Below are 25,782 nucleotides of genomic sequence, written 5' to 3' on the forward strand. Positions count from 1 at the left end.
ACGGGCGACAATTTATGGCGCGTAGCCGATGCCTGCTCCCCCATTCCGTGGTCTCCTCTGCCGTAGGTGATGGAAAAGTTTCGCGTAATTGCCTTTCCGCGTGCACTGGGGTGCCACATAGTCTATTTCATGTAGATTAGGTCCCATTCGTGGAGTGGGGTGGCTGAAAGATCTCCAGCTTGGAAGTAAGGCGAAAATCCTGTGCCAAGCCACAGGCGCTCGCTGAGCACAAATCCCCTCGAAAGAAGGTTCCAGGAATGTGCTTTTTTGTTCACGGCTGCCGGAAGATAGCATCGTGGAAGGTCGGTGCACGCAGGTTTCCTTCATTCCTCAGTGCCACAAGCGACCGCTATTTTTGTCTGGTATCGTATTTCTAGGGTCAAAGCTGTTCAAAAGCGCTAAGACGAGAACTACGGAATGGCTTCGTCTTTTGTGGGGCGTATACTTTGAGCGTCATAAAACGCGCACCTGCCCAGGGCCAGGAAAACCGATGCGTTTTGTAAAACGAGGACTTTGTCATGAATGTATTTTCCCTGTCACTGGCTTTTTTGCTTATTCGGTACACATAAAAGTATGGCTATGGATTCGTTATTTATATTTACTACGTAGAAGCAATAAGAAAAAAAGAAAGCGCCCGCTTGAATTTTTTTCTGCGTCCCTAAATAGAAATCAAGTAATCTGCACTGCATTTGTTGTGGTATACTTTGCTTGGAATGTCAATGCATTATGTCACCACCTGAGTATTGTGTGAGCAGCTTCACATATAAGGTTGACATATACGGTGCGCTTTTCAGTTTTTAAATCGCGGAACCCATTACACGTGTAATATCAGACTGTTTACGGCACACTTTGGGAGTGCTGGCAAATTCAGAATGAATGTTGTGATTATTACGCATTTTGTTCTTACTCAAATAAAAATAAACGCAAGAAGCTTCTCGTCAATGACAGGTTGCCTTTAATGAAACAATTACTACCAGTTGCCTGGCTCAATCCGGCTATGACTTCTGGCTGCTGAACCAGAGATTATTGTTTCAAAATATACCTGCCACGTAGACCACATTCCAACGCCGACAAAATGCAAGAATGCCCTTGTTTTTGGGTTTTTGGTGCACGTTGAATCATCCGACGTGATCATACACAGTGCGCTGATTTAAGGGAACCTTAAAAACACCTAGTGGATCGAAAGTTCGGCAGGCCTCTACTGCAGCGTCCGTCATTATCATATCCTCGTTTTGGGACCTAAACCTCCATTGGTGTCATTGTCACACGCAACTCGACATGTTTTACGATGACATCCCTCATAGATCAGTGAGTGCAGTGTTGGGCTGTTTTTCGTAAATTTCGTTTGAAGCAAGCATAGATGCACGGCCACAACATAGGAAGAATAGCAGACTGACAGGCAGGAACCCTCTTCTCAGTTGAGGCTACATATCAACGTGGGGGCCTTTAAAGATGCTGTCCTTGAGTAATATTTAAATGTTTACAGACAGATTGAAACCAAAAAGGAAAGGTAAGAACGTCAACTAGAGAAAACGTCCGTTTTTAGCCCTTACTGCTCCGGCCTACGTTTAAATGATTGCAATTGATTGAAAAATGCTCCAAATGTTAGTTATTTTTGCATACCGCTGCCGTAACTACGGTGAACTACAGCGGGTGTTCTTCTCGTCTTTTTTTTTTAATGGTGCCTTTCACAGTTCGTTCTGTTGAACTTGGAAACCCGTTATTCTTGACGCTTTGAGCAGCAGAATGCTATTTTCTTTCGATGTTGTTCATTCTAAAGCATTTTAAATATATTGTTCTTTTTTCATCAATATAGGAGCACAAAAAAAAGTGACGAGCTCGGTAGCATAGCTTCAGGCCTGTCAACTCTCAAACCACGCCGTTTCGCCTTCCTTTTTTCGTTCGTCGATCATAACTTCCTGTCTAACTTCGGTCTTGGAAAGTCAAGAAGCATGTCTCCAGCAAGTGTTTCAACGGCTTACCTCAATTTGAACAAAAAAAAGGTTAGAGAAATGTCCCAGTCGTTGAATCATCAATACAAAACAGCACGAAAGTAGTAAGGAACAGCAAACCTTCTCGCAAACTGATGAGGTGAGTGCTGGGTTTGTCTCACGTTTTCGCACTCCTCATTGGCACTGCTTCGGACAGCGCGCCCGGCTGATCTCGGCGTCGGTCTCGGGCTGGCACTGATCTATTCGCCCGATTAATCTGCCCACCCGATCGTGCCTCTCTTGAGAGGCGAATTCTCCAATCCGGTGTAAAACCAAGAGAGCACGGTGTCACGTGTGGGAGAGCGTGGCATTGTTGCGCGTGCCTGTCGAGGTGCCTCTCCACGACCGCCCTGATTTAGAAGGCACCAGCGGCCACGCTGAACACTTTTCCCAGCCTCGCACAGTCTTCGCGGTCGCATCAAATATTCAGCAGGCACCCGTCGTATCACCACTCGGGCCGGCGCTTGGTGCGCTGAATTTTCCAGGCGGCGTGGCTCATTCCGCGTCGGTGTCTCGTTTCTTGTTTTTCGCGCGAAGTTGTTTAAGAGAAAAGAAGAAACCGCGCGAAAAAACTTCCCCCGCTCCCGCTTTTGCGTCGATGACGGCTTCTATTCGACGACACCGGAAACCTTTCGCGCGGAGCATACCACCTGAACTCAACCAGTGCTACTCGCGTGCGTAATGCGTCGATGTGCCGCTGGTTCGCACTCAACGTTCATGCTCCACTCTTGCATTCGCCCTGGATGCAACACGTCACAGAATGCACATGTGGCGAGGTTTGGCGGAGTCGATATTATCGTGCTCGCGTCTCATCCAGTGCTTTCTTCAGCTGCGAATAAGTTTAGCAGCACCACACTTTATTAAAAAAAAAAAAACTTTGGCGTAGCGGGAAGACTCTTCGAAGTGAAGAACACATACGTTCGTGTTTTCCTTTTTTTTGTTTTGTCTGTTTAAAATGTTAGTTTTTTTATCATGTATTCAAATACCTTCAGTACCCAAGCACATGTGTACCTTCCCACGCGTGCAGAACACGCAATGTCGCACATGTAAATAACGAGTAGTTCTTCAGAAACAACTCTCGAAGCTCCGTGTAGAATGTGATTTGAGTGGCTGTTTTTTTTTAACGCGATAGCGTTAAAGAGCTTGTTTTGCAGAAATTTCGGCGTCGGAGTCCTTGGTTCTGAGCAAAACATTATCATCTTGGGCGGGACTGAAAAATCCAGACAGATTCCATTAAAAAGTATGCAAATTATGGGTACCAGTGGGGATCGAACCAGGGTCGTTTGCGGGGTAAGCTGGTGTTCTATCGCGCAGTTACGCTTCTGCTTGTGAATACAACGAAAATAACTTCCTCTCCTTGGAAATTCACAGAAAGTACCTACCTTTCATGCTTCACAAACACACGCGTCCTGTATACATGTTTCCAAATACAACATGACATATTGCGGTAATATTGCGTGGTACAAGCGGACATTATCATCGGGCGTCAGCACATGCGATTAGCATGATGACTTCATAGTCTTAACCTGGTGACGCACTATATACAAAAGGCACACACGTTATTGCGAGTATTCCCTTAAGCCCACGTAGTGGGAACATGGTAAGCTCGAACATATTTCATGCACTAATAAGTGTTTGAACTACGCACTAGGGACAAGATGTCGCTATCGCGTTTAACTCTTAAAAGGGAAGCTCGAAGGTACCCTAACTTTTTGTGTGATTCGCCAGAAACGATTTGGAACTTCCACACTTATAACTAAGCAGCTGATTGCTCGCTATCACTTCGTTATTCTTATGAAAAACCACAAGAAACGATATCAGCACAAATAAAACCAAACGGAACTGCATCTCCTGAACTAAGGATGATTATTTTGTGCGATGAATATTTTTAGTGCTTATCAGTTCAAGTTAGTTCACCTCCTTTCAGCACAGTCAAACACCGTATCAAATAAACCATCTTTTTTTTGTAATTTAGCGTCCTACCTAGTTGCAGTTAACTAGTGATGGCGCATTGTTAGATCGCTGTGTATCTTTTACATTGTGACACAAGAGCAACAGAAGTATCCTCTTGTGCACTTATACGTTGCGCCTAATTGTGCTTGCATCTGTCGCCTGGGCTGAATCATCGTGACACGTCAGCGTCGATGTCTCCCACCACTTTGCATAACCTAGAATAGCTGTTTGCAATTCTGCGTAGTTTGTTAATGGTACATCACATAATCATAAGCATCACATGAAATAAAAGAGCGAGAAAAGGAATATATAAAAAATAGGAACATTATTTAGACTACATTCAGTTTGCTATCCTACACATGAGACGGGGAATAAGCGAGTAAAAGAGAGAGACAAGGATAGACACATTTCACAAAGCAAACGCAGTGCATGGTTTCACAGGTGGTAGCTCAGTGATGTTGCCTTCAAGTACTGCAGCAGGGCTCGTTTGACTTTTCTGCGCTGATGTACTGCGAGGCCTTTCTGCCATTATAATCGAGTTAAGCTGAAAGTAAGAGTAAGCCTCCCTCAAAGCCTTCTTACATTTCCATGCCAGCAACCGGATTACCTGAATTTCTAGCAAGAATTTCTGCTTGGCGTAGTACACACACACAAAAATGTGTTCATTTCATATCACAGCCGGAATGATAGAGCCATCGTCATGTTATTTTAAAGAAGGTACAATAAAAAAGGGGCCATCTCGCAACCGAAACAAGGCGTAGGCGTATAGAAACTGACCTAATACATGCCAAAAAAAGAAAGAAGTATTTTTGTAACTGAAGTAGGCTTACAGAAAAATGACATCTGCGCGTAAAGTGCTTTCAAAAGCTAAGACGATGACATTTTGAGCTTGATAAAGGGCCCTCTTTTATGCGCTTACACGATAATAGAATGTCGAGTGCACAAATGGTAGTGCTGTTTGAACGTCTGATTGAATACTTAATCATGTTGAGAAGTATTCAATAAAGAAAATGAGAAACAGTAGAATATGAAATAAAACAAAACCACTCGTTTCCTGTACGATGCTGGAAATCCCACTTTGTTTCCACCGAGGCGATGGAAAAAACGAAGCCAGAGGGAAGGGTTGAGGTGGTTCGGGAAAACGTTTTTTTTTCTTCTTCCACAAAACACTCATTTAGGGACTAAGCCTGCAGTACGCAGGAAGAGATTATTAGTGTGCGTTCTATGAGCGACCGGTTTCTGGAAATACAAAGAGAACTTTCCGCGTAAACCTTCTATAGTTGCAATGCTTGCTTGCCGCGATTGCAAATTATTCTTAGAAAAAAAAATTGTCTTTTGCCTTTTCTCTTTGTTCTTTTTTTCTGCTCGTTTATGACTGGCTATTGCAGCGAGCCTGTCGGTACATCCGCCTTTGTTTCAATGTTTCAAAGCGATGCCGAAAGATGCAGCAGTTGGGCTATTGTTTTCATAAACAATAATTACGCGCACTGAGCTTAGTTTCACCTCCTGGATTCGAGAGCGACTCGAGTGTACCTGAGAAAGCAGAGCACACAGTAGCGCTGTAGCGGCAAAACGTCAAAAGAAGTTTGAGCGCTTGGATGAGGCGTGCGCACATGACATGCCAGGTGACAATTATAATACCGGTGTCTCTTAGCTTCGTGGTGATGAACTTCACTGTGATACTTCACTCTTCTCCGATCAAAAAAAAACATAAGTGTAGTGAAACAGTTCACAGTTCACGCCAAATTAAACGTGACCAGCGGCAAATATTAGAAATAAGCGCGCGCCGTCAATGCAACGCCACCGAGAAGCGCGCACATCGAGACTGGCAGCACTGCGCCGTCTCACTAAAGTGCGATACTTTCGCTTTTGTTCCTTTTCTGTTTTTTCAAAGGGAGACCATAAAATTACACCGAATATAAACGCTCTGCGTGCCCACATCAGGTACCAATGTATCACTATAACAAAACTAGAGCAGAAGTGAAAATATTGCACTATAGTGGGATGATGCAGTATTGCCAAAATTGATGTGCACGCCTGTCAGCATGACCACTGCATGGGGCTCACTATGGTATTGCTAATACTTGCTGCTTTTCGCGTCTCCTTTGGCGCCGGTAGTACCAGTTCACTTGTCGCTTTGGAATTGAAGATCTAACAAGGAAATCGAGAACTTCATTCCCGATACCGCGTTGTCTGCTTCAGTTTCTTGGTGTTTTACTGCGAGGCTGTGTACGGCTAGGATCACGTCTGCGAACAATAATTTCTTGCTAGTCCATTAGCTCGGCTAATACAGCATTTTTATGTTGATAAAATTTATAGTTGCGTAAGAGTAGATGATTTCGCCCACCAGGCGGCATAATGCGAACAATTTTGGCTTGAAGAGAGGAACTTTTGATTAAAAACTAATGTCATGCCTCTTTCGCAGTTTTAAAACAACGGAGTTTTTACGTGTAACACAGTAATTCATTTGAACACCACCGCCGGTCACCGTTAATTAGATAATATGCGCCATGCGTGAGCGAAACACCGGAATCATAGAGTTTACGTGTCATCATTCGCGCAATACCATCAACAATTATAGCATATAAATTCACTAAAACAATAATCCCTTCACCAAACCCAACACAGTAATATATATTTGCTGGCTTCTATAATAAAGGCACTGGAAAGGCTTTGAAATTTTCATTCATTTGTTGAGCTTCGTCAATACACAAAGATTTCACTGCTGCAATCTGCTTGAAAAGAAAAAACAAACAAGCTACAATACTAAAATACAACAACTTGACAATCTTGCTCTTTCATGATTATCTGATCGAAATACTGTAGAATTCAAGTGGAGAACACCACACAAGAACATGGACGCAAAATCTTATGGTACGTCACCCTTTAGATTCGCACATTAATTCACTATGTAAAGCAAAATTCACACATGCATCACCAAGTAATTTAGAAGCTTCAGCCTCTCCTTTTGTCTATTATGGTAAATCTTTGTCTTTTTCTCTTTTCCACCTGACATGACATTGTGACAAGACTAGCTAAAACATAGTGAAGGCTGAGTGGAAACTAGTGTCACTTTTTAGTAGCGGTTCGTACAGTTTAATTTAAAATACTTGGCTTATGACAGTCACACTTGCTGTATCTGATAGTTTTATTCATAGTGCAGACTTTTCTAGTAAACTTTTTCATTTACTTGCCTCAGACAACTGACCCTATATCAGATTTATGCAACATACGGTGATTCTTTGCACGTGTACACCGACGGGCCCACCACACTAAACACCTCCGCCGCAGCCTTTGTCATCCCAGACATGGATATCGCTCGACGATTCAAAGTGGACCATAAAACCACATCACCTGCTGCAGAGCTTGTCGCTATCCGGGAGGCAATAAGGTTTATTTTCGGAGAGCGACCTCGAGCTTGGACGATTTTCTTTGATGCCAAACCCGCTTAGCAAACCATTAATTGCATCATGAAGCAAGGTCCTTATGACATCTTGGCAATAGAAATCACAGAACTTATTCAGGTTGCTTCAACAAATGGCCATCTTATCACTTTCCAGAGGATTCTCGTGCATTGTGGCGTAATGGGAAACGAATAGGCAGACGCTGAAGCTAAAAATGCTTTAAACAATGCCCCTGAAGTACGCCTTGCGTTTTCACGAGCTAACACGAACGCCCCACTTCGCTGCGTGATGCGCAGCTACACACTTCAGCACTGGACCAAACCGGAACGGCGACACCGGCGACTTCACAACAGTGACCCAGAAATGAGGTCCCGCATGCCCCCTAAATTGAAATGGCAACTCACAAGTATGATCCACCGCATTCGTCTTGGTGTGGCGTACACCAGACGTTGCGCACATATCATCGGTCGCAGTGACACCGGTCCTAATTGTGAACACTGTGATGTGCCAGAAACACTTGAGCACATATTTGTGAGTGCCCAGCATACGCACGTGAAATACAAACACTGATTTCTGCTACTGAACGATATCGCACTAGTTCTTTAATTGATGAGACCTGTTGGGCCCTTGGCCAAACACAGAGAGTGCAACTGTGGTCATAAGAGCAGTTATAACATTTTCGGAAGCAACTGGACTTTATGCGTGGCTATAAAATTTTTCTCAGCTAGAAAAAATTTTATATACTCACCTCTCTATCTCACCATTGTCATCTATTAGTCTTTCTTCTCCCCTTTCCCCTCTCCCAGTGTAGAGTAGCAGGCTATAGCAAGCTATCGCTCAGGCTGACCTCTCTGCCTTTCTGTAAATAAACCTATCTCTCTCTCTTTTCAATTACTTCAGCAGTAATGAAGGCTCATCAGAAAGTAAAAGTTCACCTTCTAAAATCACCTAGTGTTTAACTAGTTTCCTAAACCTAGTTTGCTAGGATCACCTAGTTTATCAAACAGTATTTTTAATGGCTCAAAGGAACCTGAGAACGTTGAAACATCATACAAAGTTTACATATATAATAATGAGCCTGTCCCAGTGTTATGTTTATAGTTTGAGGCATTTTGTAGATAATTTTAATTTAGAGCACATCTTTCAGTACGGTGTACATGTCATGCATGTCAGAGCTTCGCTTATGTCATTGGTGGGAAATTCAAAACGATTCTTTATTGAGTGAGTTCGCTACACGAAAATTTATAATTCAGCACGTGAAATCCAATCTATATTTTAGTACTCCTTTTTTTAGTACACCACTCCAGCTAGAACAATGAGCAGAATGGAAATTGGGTTCTGAATTGAGCAGGGTAATTCGGCTTTGAAGAGAAAAAAAGGAACAAAAAAGGGTGGAGAGAAAAAACTACAGGCGAGATTCAAATGTGGTAGTTGAATTCATTTGAGCAACATCGTAGAGGCTCGTATAGACATGAAAGTAAGAAGCTAAAAAATGTGAAGAACGCGACGTCTAACTAGCAGAATAATGCCGTGGAATCATGTACATTGTAGCAACGTTTATGTTGTGAATATGTTTCTCGTGTTATCTTGCTTCCCGTGGCCGCCTGTAGACGTAATTGATTGTGCATTAAGGTCACGTCCGTAATTTGTTTTTTACCAAACCAGCAATATTAATAAAGCACCTCTTCAGCAGTGATATGCAGAAAGAGAATGTGATGCATACGTAAGGGAGGGTAATTCGTGTTTTTCCGGCATTGGTCTCTTGCTGCCTCTGGGAACACGCTCGCGAACGAGAGCATGTCCTCCGTGACAACATTGGCGTATTGTTTGATTTTGTTTTATATGTTCGTGCGCTGCCATTACTCTGACAGCTTCCCTTGTTCACGGCGCTTCCTCGAGTTGCCTTATTGCCTCTTGCGTGCATGCCGTCACAGCTGAGGGCTCGAAACCTCGTTGTTCGCATTTTACTTCTCCAAAGAATCAACACCGCTCAGACAACATCTCGTCATGTGTTGCGGAATGAAATAAAGACAAAGGACAAGAAAACAAGACATCATAGCCTGCGGGCAAGCCGATACTTTTTCGCGACAACCTTCTGCACCTCTCTTTGGGTGCGAAGCTTTCCCTCACCCTCCGGGAAGGGCGGCACAATTGCCGATGACAACTGCGATGTACGTATTTCTGTACAGCCCCGTGCCGTTCGGTCCTGGTGCGTGCCAGAAGCCTACTGTCCTCGCTGTATGGCACTGCGAAGCTTCGGAAAGTGGTGGACGGCCGCTTTTATGGCGTCGTTAACAAGTCTAGCGTTCGCTTTCAGTACGAGCGTTTGCGCCAGCCTCTGAGAAAGTTTCTGCCCCATTTCTCCGTGGTCGTGTCATGTACGCGGGATTTGATCGGGGGAGAACCCGACATTTACCGTCAGGCGCGGCCCCTTTTATGTCCATGTGAGGACCATTCCCGCTCTGGCTGTCCAGCTTCGGCCTTCTTCGGCGTGGCAAAATCATTCGAGCCAGCCGCTCTCTAGAGGCCCTACCCGGCAAAGCTGGATGCTGTAGGCTTCGGATATTAAGTTTCTACATTTTTGCAGCACTTGTCTTGTGGGCGATGGACGATGTAAGACAAGAATATGGTCCAATTCATGTGCACTCGCGGCACTGCAACACGTTTTGGACAACGCAGCTGCTTAAGATCCCTTTCCGCATGTCATTGCATCTGTGTGAGCTCGGGCGAACGGTCGCTAAATATCCCAAGACTTGAGCGCTTACAGGAGTGTCGTCACATGAGTCAATCAGCTCTTTGATTGTTGAGCCTGGCGTAACAAAAGCATTTACGCGATAAGCGCGATGTTTTAACGTGCACCCTCTCGTCCAATGAACTATGTCTCGACTCACGGCGCAGAGTGCCAATTCTTATGGCACTACGGATATGTATTTTATCAGGCCTGATACAGCACGAGCATTGATATTCATCAACAGTTTTTCATGTTAATAATTTGTAAATAAATAAACCTAGACACGCTGGGACTCGTTCTAATAATATTTCTTCTTGTTTTTTTCATGTATGAAAACCGCGATGTAATTGAGGTACGTTGTATAGTGATGGGCGCCGGAATTCGAGACTACCTGGTGTACTTTAACGCACACGTATACATCTCATTACACGGGCTTCCGTCCCTTCGCCTCCATTTAAATCACTCGTTATACTCATACTCCGTCGCTAAGACTATAAACTCAATGAGTTCGGGTCCTTAACAGCTGCTTTGTTCTTTACTGTTTTTTTTTATTTCAATGAGCTTCGCCTGCACAGAATATAAGATAGAATAGCCCAACACACAATTTTTTCTTAAGCATCTGGAGACTAATTATAGGCCTCTAGTTTCGCTCTGTTCCACTAGACATCCTTTAGGTAGCGAAAAATGCCGGATAGTGTGTGTCAGTAAACATTTCTGACGATCAAATATTTCATAATAAATGAACGATGAAGCAACAACAATTCAGTTTTGTTCACGCCCCGATTAAAGTGAACAATTCACTTTATAGTGCTTGGTTGTTGGCTCATGAGGCCTCTGCAAATTACCATGAGATGGGTCCGAGCACTCAATTCGGTCAGCTTCAGTCAACAATATGCCATGGCGTCACAAACCATCTATATATGTGTACTGATCCACTGTACTCACTGACGTACACTAACAACTGCGTGTATTAAAAAAAATCACAGCATATTCACGAACTGAATGATGAGATCGAAGCGGGCAAAGCGTCCGTCCGTCTGTTAATTCGTGAGTTCGTTCGTCCGTCCATGTATCTATTCGTGCGTCCATTCGTCCGTCCATGCTTCTGTGCTTTCGTTCATCCGTCCGTCCATGCGTTCATTCGTGATTCCGTCCGCGCGTGCGCCGTCCCTGTGTTCATTCATGCTTCCGTCCATGCTTCCGTCTGTCTGTCCGTGCATCCGTCCATTATATTGCACACACTTCTCTTGGACCAACGCCATCTGGAAAATGAGATGAGAAACGGGAATGAAACAGCGCCATCTATTATACTGTACGGGAGATGGTGGTTACGCCTGTCGCAGGACAAGTACATTAAGAGAAGCTTCGCCCCTGAAAGCTCATTTTTTTATACTGTGTCATTCTTTCGATGCAAACGAGTCGCGAGCGACAGCCTAAATAACTTTCGCAGTCATCTCGCCAAAGCATGTGTGTGTTCATCATTGCTAACCCATGACGTCAAGAAGAGTAGCAAAAGAGCTAACCATTATCAATAAGAAGTTTTAGAATACCATTTACAAGCGATGCGGGTGAATAGCCTTTGCCCTGCTGCGAACCGCAACGCACAATCGCAGCGACACCGTAGCATCGAAACCAGCGCTTGCGAGCCACATGCGGGCCGCGATCGCCGCGCCCAATTTCGAATTTTTCGCGTGCGGTCCGCGAGCGCGAACGCCGGCTCGCGTTACGACGCATGCGCAGTGGCAGCGACCGCACCGCAAGGGCGCGCGGTGCGCTATTCTAAAGCTCCCTAATAGCGAAATGATTGCGCAGCGCGAATAGTGCGGAGACAGAGGGAGAAAACAATGCGGAGCCCACCACGTTTGTGGTGTGCAATAATGTCTAATTTGAACTACCAACTCACCCAAGCTGCTACTTCGTAATATAACAGTCAAGCCGCCTGCCACGGTGGTGCAGTGGTGAGAGATCGGGTGCTAACCCCAGAAGTCTCGCGTTTGATCCCGGCCATAGTGGTCGAAATTGGATGGAGGCGAAATGGTAAAGAATGGCGCGTGTGCTGTGCGATGTCAGTGCATCTTAAGGAACACCAGGTGGTCAAAATTTCCGTAACCAACCTAAACATGTTGTGATTCAGGCTCGTGGAACCCCAGATGTAATATTTATTTTTGAAAAAATGAAGCCGGAGGCAAGGGGAACAGAGAATTGTTTATTAAGATTGATATCTGCGCTATCTGCTTAATACTTCTTGTGCTTCCGACAACTTACCGCGAGATTTAAAAAAAAAAATGTGCGTGGGTGATTGTGAATCTTGAACGGCCTGTAATAGAAATAACAAGATGCGTCATGTAGCTGTGACAGAGCGACACCTGTGTGAGATATGGGATGGGTAGGAAAGGAATGCATATTTTTTTTGTTCTGTCACTTCTTGAACTGTTTCTTCTTTATCCGAAGGGAGGACTGATAATCACTGAAACCGTTCTCCGTAATTAGGATCATAAACATTCTAGAGCCCGATAATCAACCAGTGGCTAGTGTTTTTTTAATGGAGGAATAAAGTTAAGCTTGCAAAAAAAATTGATCAATACTGTTTTCCCCGTCTGTTTTCCTCTTAGTAGTTGAGTGTTTCAGAAGAAGTTGTTGGGCAAGAGTAATCGAATAAGGCCATTCCGCAACCATTTTGAAGCTTCTTAATTGAAACTTTTTTTTGCATTCCACAAATAAGCGAACGAAATACTATTACGTATAACTAAAAGTCGAAATACGTATAGTTCCTCGATTAAAGGGTCGCGTTTTTATTTCCGCGATAGGGGGAGGGGGGGCTTTCAGTGTGCGAATAAATGGGTCATGAAAATGTGACGTCATGCGACTATTCTGTACCGCCACTTTATATTTTTGTGGGGAGCAGGTAACGAAGATGGATACGGGAGTACAAATGTTGATTGTTGTAGCCCGATTACGGGGCCATACGCATCGAACACCAATCAAAAGTCTTCCGGCAGGTATGTTCCCGTCTCGTCCTACTCACTTGGGTTTTGTTTCACTTCTGACCAGAGAAAGCCGGCGTCGAATCAACGTTTCTGGAGCCGAAAGAGCAATGACACCTTACTTCCTTTTGCCCGCTATCGTGCTCACGTGTTTTTCCACCTTTCTTTTCCCCCCTTTGTTGGCAACTTGGGCAGCGGGGCCAGATGCTCCGCCTCGAGGTGAACGGGACGACAGCTCAATCTCGGCGTGGTACGTGAAGCACCCGACTCCTCTCGCTTCAGCGGTGAGTGCCGGAACGTGCGTGGTCGTCGCCGCACGCGCCTACACCTCCCGGCTTGGCCGAGCTTGGGCGCTAAGGCTTGCAATGAATATGTATGCGCCGGAGCGGACTCGTTACCGGTGGCGGCGGGAAAGCGGCCGCCCAATTGATTTCTCCGGGGGACTCGTGTACTCGGCCCTCCAGGCTCTGCAAAAGCATTTTCTTTCCCCTTCCGTCTACTATCGCATGCCATGCCGGCGAGCTTCTTGCTGGTGTTTCTTCTCGTTGACTCGAGCTCGGCTCTCTATTGCCGCTGGTTCTAGCTGCGCTTAGATGCAACGGCAGGCGTTGGACTGCGTTATGCTCTGGCGGAGAGAACGAGCCACCTGGTGTGTGCGTTGAGTGCAATACTCCCGTTGCACCATCCACCTCGCAAGGCTTCCTTTCCGCCCTCGCTGCAATCGGAATCGCCACGAAAAGACATTCTCCCACTCATTTGCTATTTCCTTCTTTTTTTATTTTTGTGAGCCTTTCATTACTGAGGAGCCTTTTGTAAATGCGCCGCGCTCTTCCCTTTTCTCCTTGGCTTTTTCTTCCTTAATCAATTGTCTGCCTTTCTTCCCTCCTCTCGTTTCCTTCTTTTCGTTGTTGTTTTTTATGTTTTTGTCGCAGCGTTACTCTAGCGCCACGGCTTATTCCATCTGCAGCGTCGAATCTCTCCTTCACTCTCCAGGTGCCTGGATAAGACTCGCGCAGCCCACTCCCAAGTGGCCTAAACACGAGTAACGCATATCCACAGCATCGTTCTTTCTTCTTCTTCTTCTTCTTCTTCTTCTTCTTCTTATTATTATTATTATTATTATTATTATTATTATTATTATTATTATTATTATTTACGCATTCGTAGTACCCTAGATCGGTAAGGCATTTCAACTTTTGTCTGCCTGAACGCGCTCATTACCCGACTTTCATCCACTCGCTGCGCAGACAGCCTCATAGTTCCAATTACGTCCGCGCTTCCATCGGCCCCGATGAGAAAGCTGGAACAAAGCTGCAGTGCTTTGCGGGATTAGCACTGTATGATCGCGATTACTGAAAGGACAAAGAACAAATACTTGCCGCTGTTCCCGATGCACTGGCAACGTGCACTCGGCCCAATGTAAAGCTTCTTGCACGCTCAAGAGCGTCGCCGACTAATCTGATGAAAGTTATCATGTCGTTGATTATCAAATCGCACAGTCTTGTTAGCAATGAGAGGACACGAATGCAGCTATTGATTGTGGTTGTACTCTTTGCTCGCTCCTATGCTTTTGAGAGCGGCAAGGGACAGAAAGCTCGTTGTCACACTTGTTTGAGATGTATGCAGTAGTCGTCTTTCGTTACATAGGCAGCTTTTTTGTGCAATCTACTTTCGGAAAAACTCTTTAAAAAGCAGTGTCATCCGTTTGATAACGGCTTCGGTGACGAAGGAGGCTTAGCGGCAGTCAAAAAACTGAGTTTTTGGTACTTCTTTCATTCCAGCTGTTAAACATTCATTGATCTTTCTCCTCCTATGCACTGCGACCGCCGTGAAAGTTTTCCCGGGTTAAAACGTTTTCAGAATTTTTTAACTGGTAACATCACGAAGTGTACAGCACAGTGCAGTTTAAACGACTCAAATTGAATTAACGTGTTACTCAGAAGGGCACTTCATGTGGGCCGTTGCACTTTCTATCTTATACCTGAGCGTATACGGTTTCACGTTGTTCATCTTTGAAAGTATTTTTTTTTTCGCTCCCTTGATAGATTTTTTTCTAACCGTTCAGCACAACTTAAGACTGCTTGATGAAGATCTTTCTGGCAGCGATACGCACTTGACTTCGCTTAGGCCAGGCGCATCGCCAAAAACGTTAAGTGAACCAGCCAACACATTCTCTTGGAGACGCTTCTTTCTTCTTTATAATAATGGACAAAGGTGTGTGTGTGTGTGTGTGTGTGTGTGTGTGTGTGTGTGTGTGTGTGTGTGTGTGTGTGTGTGTGTGTGGTGAGTGAGTGATAGTACATGTTTGTTTATTTGATAGCACAGACATCTAGCTGACACATTTTTTTCGGTTCAGTCATTATCGCCGTTAAGCGAATAAAAAGAATACGCACCCATTGCATAATGCAGAACTTGGCAAAATATATAAGCATGCTAAAAAGATGAATAGCAAAACTGGTCATACGCGTAAACGCTCACATTTCTGGGGGCGCCAGTTCCAGTTTGACACTCTCTGCTGACGCGACATGACTCTGTAACCACCGGACGCCGTCTAAATGAACTATGGTAGCTTCGCCGCCAACAAAGCTCGACACCCGAAAGAGCAAACTTATTCTCCGAGGAAGCGACGTCGTTTTTGCTCCTGGCTGAAGCAGTCGTTCGTACGGAAGTCCCAGGAACTTCTACCTTTGTTTGCTTTGTGCTCGAGTGAAAGAAAAAAAGGTGTGGCAAGTAAGAGGCCGCCCTTTTGTGATTTCTCTGTTTAGTGTTGGCGTAACTTCCTGTTTAGCCTCCGCGCAGTGAGCCGTGTGTACAGCTGCCAAACCAGGTGTCTGCGAATCCACTGTACTTCAATTCCGCGCACGTAGGCTTTCCGGTTCACATACGACTACCTCCGACGTGCGGCGGTGGGCGAGCGCTTCTTAGCACTCGCTGTGTCGTGATCAAACTGCTGAGGAGAATTTGAGCATGAGAAACGAGCACGACGCAGCAAGCAGTACGCCGTGCCTAGTGCGTTTAAAGTTTGGCTGCACGGAATCCCCGTAATGGTACACGCGCCTGTGAACGGGCAAGATTGGGATGGAATACGTACGAACTGAATCAAAGCTCCGAAGCGTGCGCATGCGTCGTAGATGCTTCTTCTGTAGGCCCGAAACACTAACCACCTTTTAGTAAGCTGCACCCTTGCTTCGTTACCCTCGAAAAAGGAAATCTTATACAGGCGGTTTGAGCTTGACGTCCCTGTTTCTGCAAGCAGACGCTGTAAGCGTGTTAGCTGTTAAAAAAAATACTGGTGAGTCAGACAAACATTCGAAACCCTTAGAGCTTCGGCAACACTACCAACCACGTCATTATTTATGTAAGCCTTCGGCGAAGCTTGGCACCACCCAAACAAGGATAAAACTTAGATAAAGCTTATTAGTGTGTTTGAGGCGCATTGCTATAATGCTGCGAGGCAGTTGCTGTCAGCTAAGGCTGATTGATTTGTGGGGTTTAACGTCCCAAAACCACCATATGATTATGAGAGACGCCGTAGTGGAGGGCTCCGGAAATTTAGACCACCTGGGGTTCTTTAACGTGCACCCAAATCTGAGCACACGGGCCTACAACATTTCCGCCTCCATCGGAAATGCAGCCGCCGCAGCCGGTATTCAAACCCGCGACCTGCGGGTCAGCAGCCGAGTACCTTAGCCACTAGACCACCGCGGCGGGGCCCAGCTAAGGCTTGTCCTGCTAGCAGATGACTGACCGAATATCCAGAAAAATGCCATACAGAAAAAGTTAGGGTAGCTTTCCAATGCTGGTGTCAAGCCTGGAAGAAAAGCGGAGCTAAGCAGCCTTCTTTTTTTTTCTACTTCCTTTTTATGTCTGCCCTTTTTTGCTCTTCCACACTCTTTTCATTTTTTTCTAACCGTATTCTTGTTTATTTCTTGCTCTTTCTGTATTTCTATTTCTATATTAATGCATAAATGCAGGGTGAATCTTTAGGAGCCGACCTATTCTATGGAATTGCGCGGTTTTCGTTATTTCTTAATAATTCTTCTTTTTCGGCACTGCACATTAAGAAATGACAGAATTCAATAAATTTTTGTCCTTATTGCTGAATTTTTTGCCGCAAACCGCATTAAAATCGGCTAAACTACAGCTCAGTGAAGTAGGTAAGTTCTGAAACAATTCCCTTGTACATTTAGTCGCTATTTAACCACTTTTCTCGCTAGACTTCTGGGATCAAAAACATCATTTCTCCAATCTCATCTAATATTAAGAAGTTGCCATTTACACAACCAATTGATACGCCTCATAAAACTATTATTGTGAAGCCTGTGGGGAAGAACGCAAGTAACTGATGAAGAAAGTAAATGGTCAAACGTACATTATGCTCCAGGTAAGCCTGTTCCAGTGCACGCAGATCGATTTCGAGATCAGCATCGACTTTCGCAATAATCTTAGTTCAGGTTACTGAACATAATCTTGGTTAAGGCTACTCACTAAGAGAGAGCAACGGACTTACCGGGACACAATTATTTGGAGCGGCCGTAATGAGAAGCGCAGCCGGACGCATGCCCGCTGTGCAGTCGCCGACTCTCGAGCCTCTGTTGTGTCGCCTTGCAGTTCTTCTAGAACAACGCGCAGCTTAAGGAAGAGTTCATAAAGGATTTCTGTGTTTCCGAGAGAACTTCCGCGACACTATCGTTGAGGAGAAAAACAAAAACAAAAAGCGAGGACTCTGTGCCCCGACGCACAGCGCGAAACAGCGAAAACGCGATCTGGAAAAGCAGACGTTCGACTTATTGCTTTCCTTCGTGCAAAGATAAGCTCCATTTGATTCTAGAGCGAAAGATTCCTTTCTCGGTGCATGGCTCTGTTTTGGTCTTCAGTAGCGCGCCGTGGCCAGTCGATTTCGTCTTCGTCGATGGGATTGAGCTTTTCGGGAGTTGTGCTTTCTTCCCGAAATATATTTGCGCTGCCCGCTCTCTTCGATTTCTCACGAACACGCCAGAGGGTGAAGGGGAGGGGGCGCGCTTGTCCTTGTTCTGTATTAATAATGTCTGCTCGTCTCCCATTGTTCTCGGGGCCTTTGCCAAAATTGGCGCGTGTACACTGCCTGGACGCGCGAGACGCTCTCCAGAAGAAGCGGACGGCGCAAGAACCACTTCTAAGCTGGCCTGAGTCTTTCGTCATTTGATTTACTTCCGGCTGCCTGATCGGCCACTCCACGAACGTGTGTTAATTCAGTGTTCTCGGATCGTGCAGGCGCTCTTGCTGTCTCCGTTTCTTGCCCGCTCATCTCATTTCAGCTTCCCTGTAGCTATAACCGGCCACTATAACAATTCAGCTATAAGAGCTGCTATTTTAAGAGTCGCATCGTCGTATGATGTCGTGGTTTTGATACGCAAGTCCCCCCAATTATTAGTATTTTTCCTTTCGGGGTTTTTGTTGCTGATTGGCTCATTATGTTCTAAAGAAAACTTGCATAGTACATTTCCTCGTTTATGTGAGCTAGCCGTTGTTCTTTCAAAATTATGCACGCTGAATTTCCAATATATTTGTAACAATGGCAACTCTAACTAACAATTTTAGCACTGTGGAACTTCATTGGCACAAATAAGCTAAATATATTCCTTCTCAAATCACGCCTCTCCTCGCATAGTAATGAAGTTTGGTTACCACTCGAAAAGATTGTGTCCAAAATGGCAAGACAAGTGTTTTTGTTTTCTTGGATTATTGAAGTGATATTTCAAAACTGGAATGTCAGCTACACGTTCCGTGTGCCGAGTCATTCCGACATATAACACACATTCTAGCGTGAGAGCTGCTTGAGATTACAGCAAAGGTGCCGTAGTTGTCCTCCTCCGCCACTGCCAGTGTCTGTAACTCATATCGCACGAAATAAAAAAAAAAGAATACCCGCTATCAAATAGGGTTGGACCTTGGGTCCTCTCGCTGCCAGCTCAGTATTCTACTACTGAGCCACGCCGGTGCTTCATAATCCTGCGCTCAGAAAACTTTATACAAGCGTTATGTCGGGAAGGAACAGCGCTAACATACGCGATATAAAGCGGTAGAAGAATGAAACAACTGGCACGGTTCACGGAATGAGTTTTGTGCAGCCAGGCAACACACAGTGTGAATTTATTTACGAGTGGATCGTTGAATTATTTTAATTCATTACGAAAAGCTCAGCCACAATTCTTCATCGTCATTAAAGGCCCAGTACATTAACGAAGTAGTGGGAAACTTGCAAGCGTGCTTGTATTACTAGTCCCGAGAGAGTTTGTAACGGGTTCTAGAAATGGTGCTTTTTCAGTTTTCGCTGGGACTGCAGTGTTGCGTTTTCCGCGCCGGCTTGGCGTTTTTTCGCCTGAGGACTATTTTTATGCAGAATTGTTCACTTTGTTTATAATTCGCAAGATCCATTGGTCCTTCATGTAATATATACAGTTCCCACCGTGAGAGTACTTTTTTACACAGTATAAATGAAACAAAGTGAACAATCTGGAAAGCCACAGCTGTCGTGCGAAATGTTGTGAAGTTATGAATGTCCACTTTCGTCTATTACGACGTTTGATGAGCGCAATGTTGTCGACGAATGGGCCTTATGCCCGCTGCTGCCAAATCCTACAGCCGTTCGCGAACACATACTGGAAAAGCCTGAAAGCTCGCGAAATTGCGTGCAGTCGCTGCTTAGGCACACAAGGTTTTGCGCCACGAGGCGCGTCGTCAGAGCAAGCAGGCGCGTGATCGCACCGAGGCTGGCTTTTCTGCGCAGCAGCCGCCCCTGCGGTGGAGCGTATCTAACAAGGGGTGGAATGGCGTGGTGGCAAAGCGCGCCTTTTCTAACAATGCCGGGCTGAGCAGGTAATCAGGGCACCGGAGACAGCGTGCCAGCTCGCCACATTCACGGCACACTGATTGCTCGACAGGGGCCCCTCTCAGATGCGCGGAATTATTAAGAGACCGCTCGCCGGAGGCTTTCGGTCTCCCTCATTATTTCCTTCCTGCGCAAATCTTTTTTTCGCAGCGGCAACCAGCGAAGAGAAGTGCCGTCCCCCTACATTTTGGTATTTGCGCGTTTGCGTTTTTTTATTCTTTCTTATAGCGTGACTGCGTGCCCCGGGCAAGTCACCTGCCTTTCTGCCGCCTCATTCACTCACTGATTTTCGGTGTGCACGCATGCTTCGAGCTGATGCACCCGTCAAACTGGCAATATAGAAAGCCCCAAGTCTTGAGGCAACAATGCATGTTACGTTCTTGTCTTTCGGGCACGTCTTTCATTTCTTTCTTGCGGTGCGGACGTATATTCAGTGGGTGGGTAGGAAGCTTTCTTCGACAGAACAATGACAGTGACCGCAACAACCTCGTAGGACGTGCGGAGCCAACTCGAATACGCGCCGCCCCGAGCGTGGTGCCCGTGTGGCCACGGTCGATGCGAAAGTGCTTCGCGGACAGCGCGAACCGTGAGGAACACAGGTAGACTCTTCGCGGATGCCGCTGCTCATCGATGTCGGTCATTGTACGTCGGCGCGCCCGCCTACCTGTGTGTTTATTTTGCGCTGGTGCCGTACACGCGCTACGGTGAAGCCATAGTAGGCTTATGCGGCATTCGTGCCACTGATCAATGCGCATCCTGAAGCAAGTCTCTATGCCCATCTCATTTCATGTGTCGTGACACCTCATCGTATTCCTATAATGGCAATTATGTTTGTTTGACAGGCCACACCGATCAATTTTTTAAGACGAGCGCGTATTCACGTTTTTTTTTTGTTTCTCGTGGTGAAGGTGATGTGCGTACTTTGATGATTACCTGTTACTTCGTAGCCTTAAAGAGACTTTCCGCAGTGTCATCTACTTTTCATGGTCCTTAGCTTGCTTCACTTAAAGCAACGAAACGTGTCTGAATATCAGCATACAACTTTTAGGCCTATCTAGTTTTGCTACTCTTTTGAATTCTGATTGGTTGATTGATGGATATTTGGGGTTTAACCTCCCAAAACCACCATATGATAATGAGAAACGCTGTGGTGAAGGATTCCGGAAATTTCAACTATCTGGGGTTCTTTAACGTGAACCCAAATCTGAGCACACGGGTCTACAGCATTTTCACCTCTATCAAAAACGCAGCCGCTGCAGCTGGAATTCCATCCCGCGACCTTTTCCACTAGACCACCGCAGCGGAGCACCTTGGAGTTCTCAAACCCAAGTAGTCTTAAGAAAGAGAGCGAGGAAAGACGCAATTACTCGCATTCCTGTTAACGCCAAAACATTTGCTTACATTGAACATAGTTTTTGTTCGCATAGAGGTGTATCCAAAGTCTATTAAATTCATAAATACTTAGTCGGAAGTTAAGTTCACAAAGATTTCGGTTCACTGACGCAACTTCACGTTTGACCTCTGACTTTGCTTTTTATTTGCCTGTCATATCGGCTGCACAAAATACACTGCGAAATAAGTTTAATCACAAATTTTAGTCAGCAATAAAGTGCTAATATGTCATTCTCAAAAATACTGCTGTCAGCGTCTTGATTAGCCCTATGCTTATTGGTAGCTTATAACGCCTTCTGTGAGACTGCAGGATTTGAAATGCAAGGATTTATTACTGTACCGCCTACAATTACAGGTTTATTATATTTTTACAGCGGTAATGTGCCCATAAGTCGTATAACTGGTAAAAATGGAATTACAGTCGCCACATGTATAGGTCCAAGGACCCCGCTTTAATATTATAGGCACACTGGCTCTCATATCCAAAACTAATTTTTTTTCTGTCCTGAAAGATGTCTTAAAAACCCAATTTGTTACGACTTCAGCTTAACTCGTCTACTACCACTTACGTGTGAGAACGCTCAGAATAAGGCGTGCCCGCAGCGGCATCGTTTTCGTGTGAGCGGGTGAGGGACCAGCAACCTTTCAATTCCAGCCAACCCCGGCCGAGCGGGAATTCCCCCACCGTCCACCGTCGCATGCCGCACTTGCAAGCCCACTGTCTACAGGACTCGTATATACGGCGCGTGCAGCGGCGATGCTCGTAACGGAACCATGGAGAACTCACTGGTTTACGACGTGGTGGAAAGACTGCTGTAAAAATTTCGGCCCTCTGAGCGCACTCTGGGATCACGCCTTCGTTGTCCGAGACCTCAACCATCATTTGCGGCCGCTAACCCTAGGTTTCGACACAGCGCAGTCGGCAGACCTGTACTGCAACCTCAGGTCTCTTTTCTTCTCTTTCATTGTAAAGCAGAGCACTTTATTCTCGCGTGTCTTCCGGCAGAATCCAGTGCGTATAGCCTGTTTCTGCAAAGTTTGCTCAGGCATGCTAGAGACGGGATTGCAGCACGACAAGGGTCATTGTTCTTTTTCTCCACTTATAGCACACAATATATCTAGCTTTTCGCAAAGAAACTCTATTTCGTTGTTTGGTTGCACTAGTGATGATACGCTGGGGCGTAACCCTTATAGCTCCAGAGTTGCTTCGTAACAAAAGACGTGAATCATTTTAATAACCTGTATTATTAGGCTAAGTGACAGTGTGAATCAAGGAGGGCATGATTCTCACAACCAGCGGCTGCACGGTGCATTCGCCCACTGTCGTTCGTAATCCGGAGGTCCAGCTGTATCAGGCGCTGATAAATATTAATTTCCCGCAATGCAGCTGTGTAGTTAACATCATGTCAGGCTATAGTCGGCATGTGGGCCTCTGTTAGGGATAGGAAAAAAAAGGAAACGAGAAATCTTTTTTTTGGTTTTGTAAATTCTGCAAAGAAATTTACTTAAGATGATATTTCGCTCTCGCACAAGTTTATGACATGTGCATCTTTATGATATAAAAACAAACTCGAGAACGAATCTAGCGATTAATTTCACCTTTTAGCGTGGTCCGAGAGAACCGAGGTCATCTAAATTCTTCGTTCGAAAGCATTGCTCGGAAGCAACACTTACGCTCCGGAGTTTGGTCGGTTGCATAAATTATTCCCTCTCTACATGCGAGGAATTCGCTAACTGCACCATACAGCACCGATGTGCAACTGACGTGCCGCTCTTCGCCGCCGTGAATTGGGTGCAGCACAGACGGACTGCAGCGCCCACTACGAATGTGTGGAGTTTGTGTACGTGAAAGGCAGCATCCTGAAAAGAAGTGGCAACAAGCACAGTGTGAACAGTTTTATACCTCTTGGCAAGTGCGCACGTAAATGAGGATGTTTATCACTCACCAAACTATTACTGGGCACGCCACTTCGCGTTTCGTTCTCCCCTACGTGCCGTATAGCCGAGGCTGAAAACGCTACCCGGTCGCCTCAGTCCGGACATATACTGTTGGCCTCGATATCACAGTGAAAACGGCGCAGAAACAACGAAAGAAAGGAAGAGACAGTGAGAAAGAAAAACTAAAGAGAAAAAAAGAAAGACAGAAAGAAAAGAAAGAGATGAAGAAAGAAATGAAGGAACATAGTAACAAAGAATGCAAAAAAGAAAAAGAACGTAAAAAAAGAAACAGAAAGAAAGAAAGAGAGAGAGAGAGAAAGAAAGAAGGAAAGAAAGACTAATAGAAAGAGAAAAGCATACAAATAAAGAAAAAAAGAGAAGGAAAGAAAAAAAGGAAAGAAAGGAAGAAAAAGAAAGAAAGGAAGAAAGAAAGAAATAAAGAAAGAGAGAAAGAAAGAAAGAAAGGTGCATGAAAGTAAAGGCTTTGATATGGCAATGGGTGATATTTTTGCAAATTTTCACACGGGCTTTTCGGGAGAAGTCGTGGTTATCGCTTTTGCCGTCTGCATTAAGACACGGTTGGATAGGATATTTAAAAGACGGTTCAGGCTTTCAGTCTTCACTTGAAATTTTTAAAATCTTTTCACAATGTTAGCCTTCTAACTATTTTTATCAGTTGGAAACCTTTGGCAGTACTGGGCCACTTTGAAAAATAATTAGGACTGGCGTGTCAAGGATAAAACAAGATTTGTTGCACAACATCCTTATGTATTCTGGCGTTACAACTTGCGAGAAGCAATGCTACGGCCCTTCTTTAAATCAAACAGTATTGATTCGAATTAAAATTCGCACTTCAGCAGTTTGAAATCTATTTTTGAAAAGCCCTACTCATCACAGTAACATAATTATCAGCTTCTTCAAATCGCTGCGTTGATCTTGAGGGTCTGTGTACTTTGTAGCAGCATGTGTTATTGTGTAATTCCGTTCTAGTCCTGCACTTGCATAAAAATTCCTCTTATGATATTGTGGTATTACAGGCTTTTCCATCGTTTGTACTTTCCGACCTGCTCCTCAAAATGTATCTCCTTGATCTGTGTGCTCTATATCGAAGAATGCTAAAGACTGATTGATTGATTCACGCAGATTACATGAAAAGTTTGTTAAAGTATCTATCAGAAAGTCCAAGCGTGGTTTGACCTAATGTCGCCATTCCTTCATCAATGTTTACCTCCAGCTCAACTTGTTTCAGCCACATGCCTAATCAATCTTGATTATTAGTATTCGAATCGCCTGCATTTATCGCGTGATATGTGGGGCTTGCGTACCCTTTTCGCAAACAGCTTGTCGGGGCAGCAGCCGCGCTGAAAGGTGTGCACCATATAGATATGGAGCTAAGGTACGATGATCTGTAGCCGCTGCTCTGCACCAAATTTTTAGGAGCCAGCTGTAACAAAGATCAAGCGAGTTAGGCTGATGCCATGTCAAAGCTAGCTCGGAAGAAGTGGCGCAGTTACTCCATACCCAAGTTCCCTGAGCCGCCAACAGCACTACCCTATCCATTTTGTGATATATGGATTGTGGGCCACATTGCGTCGGCAGGCGGCGTGGCTTACCAGGATATCTCGAACGTGGACAACAGCATATATGACTTGACGGCTGGTGACGCGCTCCTAGCTGTGTGACTAATGAATATCGCAGCGTTCAACAATTCTTCACTGAGGTTAGGATAAGCACTCTTTGCAGTGACTCTCGGTACCAGTGAGTCAAGAATGTTAGCCTATGCCACTGCCTCTCTGCGGTCTTCAATTGACCGTTTATGTGCAGAATATGCTAGTACTTCTAAACGCGAAATGCATTGACATTCACTACTTCAGCCTTATATCTCACCTTTGTAGGTTTATATATGCATGTAGACGCTTTTTCGTCATCTTGTTATTCTGCTCAGTGAAGCCTGACTATAGAATAGTTACAAAGTGCTTTATGCCTCCTGAAACATTACTATTTTTTTATAATTTGAAAACTTTTGGCATTTTTAGGGGACACGGTTTAACACCCACATATATTTCATCCTATTATATAGATATTTTTGTCCCTATAGAGACTGTCGCTTACGATTATTGCCACGCGTAACTTTTCAGGTTAAACTTCCTTTGATCCTGCACTCCACATAACGTACTTGCCGGCAACACCGCTGACACCTGCCACGCCGAGTGAATAGCCGTGTTTCTGTGCGATCATATATATATATATATATATAAATATATATATATATATATATATATATAGAGAGAGAGAGAGAGATATGCGATGAAGCGAAGAAGCAAGATCAGCAGTTAAGCGTGACGCTGTGGAGCTAAGCTCTAATGCTTGAAAATAAAACCAGAGCATGCTCTAAATGTGGGAGATGTGGAGGTCATACGAAAACTGCGTATAGCGAAATGACAGCAGTTTTGTGGTCCGTTGCGAAAACCGATGCGTGACGCAAGCCCACCTGGTTTCGCAAACATCAAACGGAGTG

The 25,782-nt window shown here is 44.9% G+C and overlaps 1 protein-coding gene and 2 long non-coding RNA genes across 5 annotated transcripts in view; 1 reads left to right on the forward strand and 2 right to left on the reverse strand.

Moving 5' to 3' along the window:
* cpx (synaptic transmission protein complexin) overlaps positions 1–25,782 on the forward strand; it is a 406,174-nt gene that overhangs the window by 306,854 nt on the left and 73,538 nt on the right. The gene's annotated exons all lie outside the window — the stretch shown is intronic.
* The window catches only part of LOC142775073 (uncharacterized), a 45,401-nt gene continuing 28,160 nt past the window's right edge, over positions 8,542–25,782 (reverse strand). The window contains exon 2 of the long non-coding RNA XR_012886659.1: positions 8,542–11,341. This is a non-coding gene — a long non-coding RNA (uncharacterized LOC142775073). The remainder of the gene's footprint in view (positions 11,342–25,782) is intronic.
* LOC142775074 (uncharacterized) lies at positions 22,537–23,315 on the reverse strand. The gene is made up of 2 exons (XR_012886660.1): positions 22,926–23,315; positions 22,537–22,758 (listed from the first exon to the last, which is right to left on the reverse strand). It is a non-coding gene; the product is annotated as an uncharacterized LOC142775074 (long non-coding RNA).

The sequence above is a fragment of the Rhipicephalus microplus genome, chromosome X, assembly GCF_043290135.1.
Source record: "Rhipicephalus microplus isolate Deutch F79 chromosome X, USDA_Rmic, whole genome shotgun sequence".
Taxonomy (NCBI): Eukaryota; Metazoa; Arthropoda; class Arachnida; order Ixodida; family Ixodidae; genus Rhipicephalus; species Rhipicephalus microplus.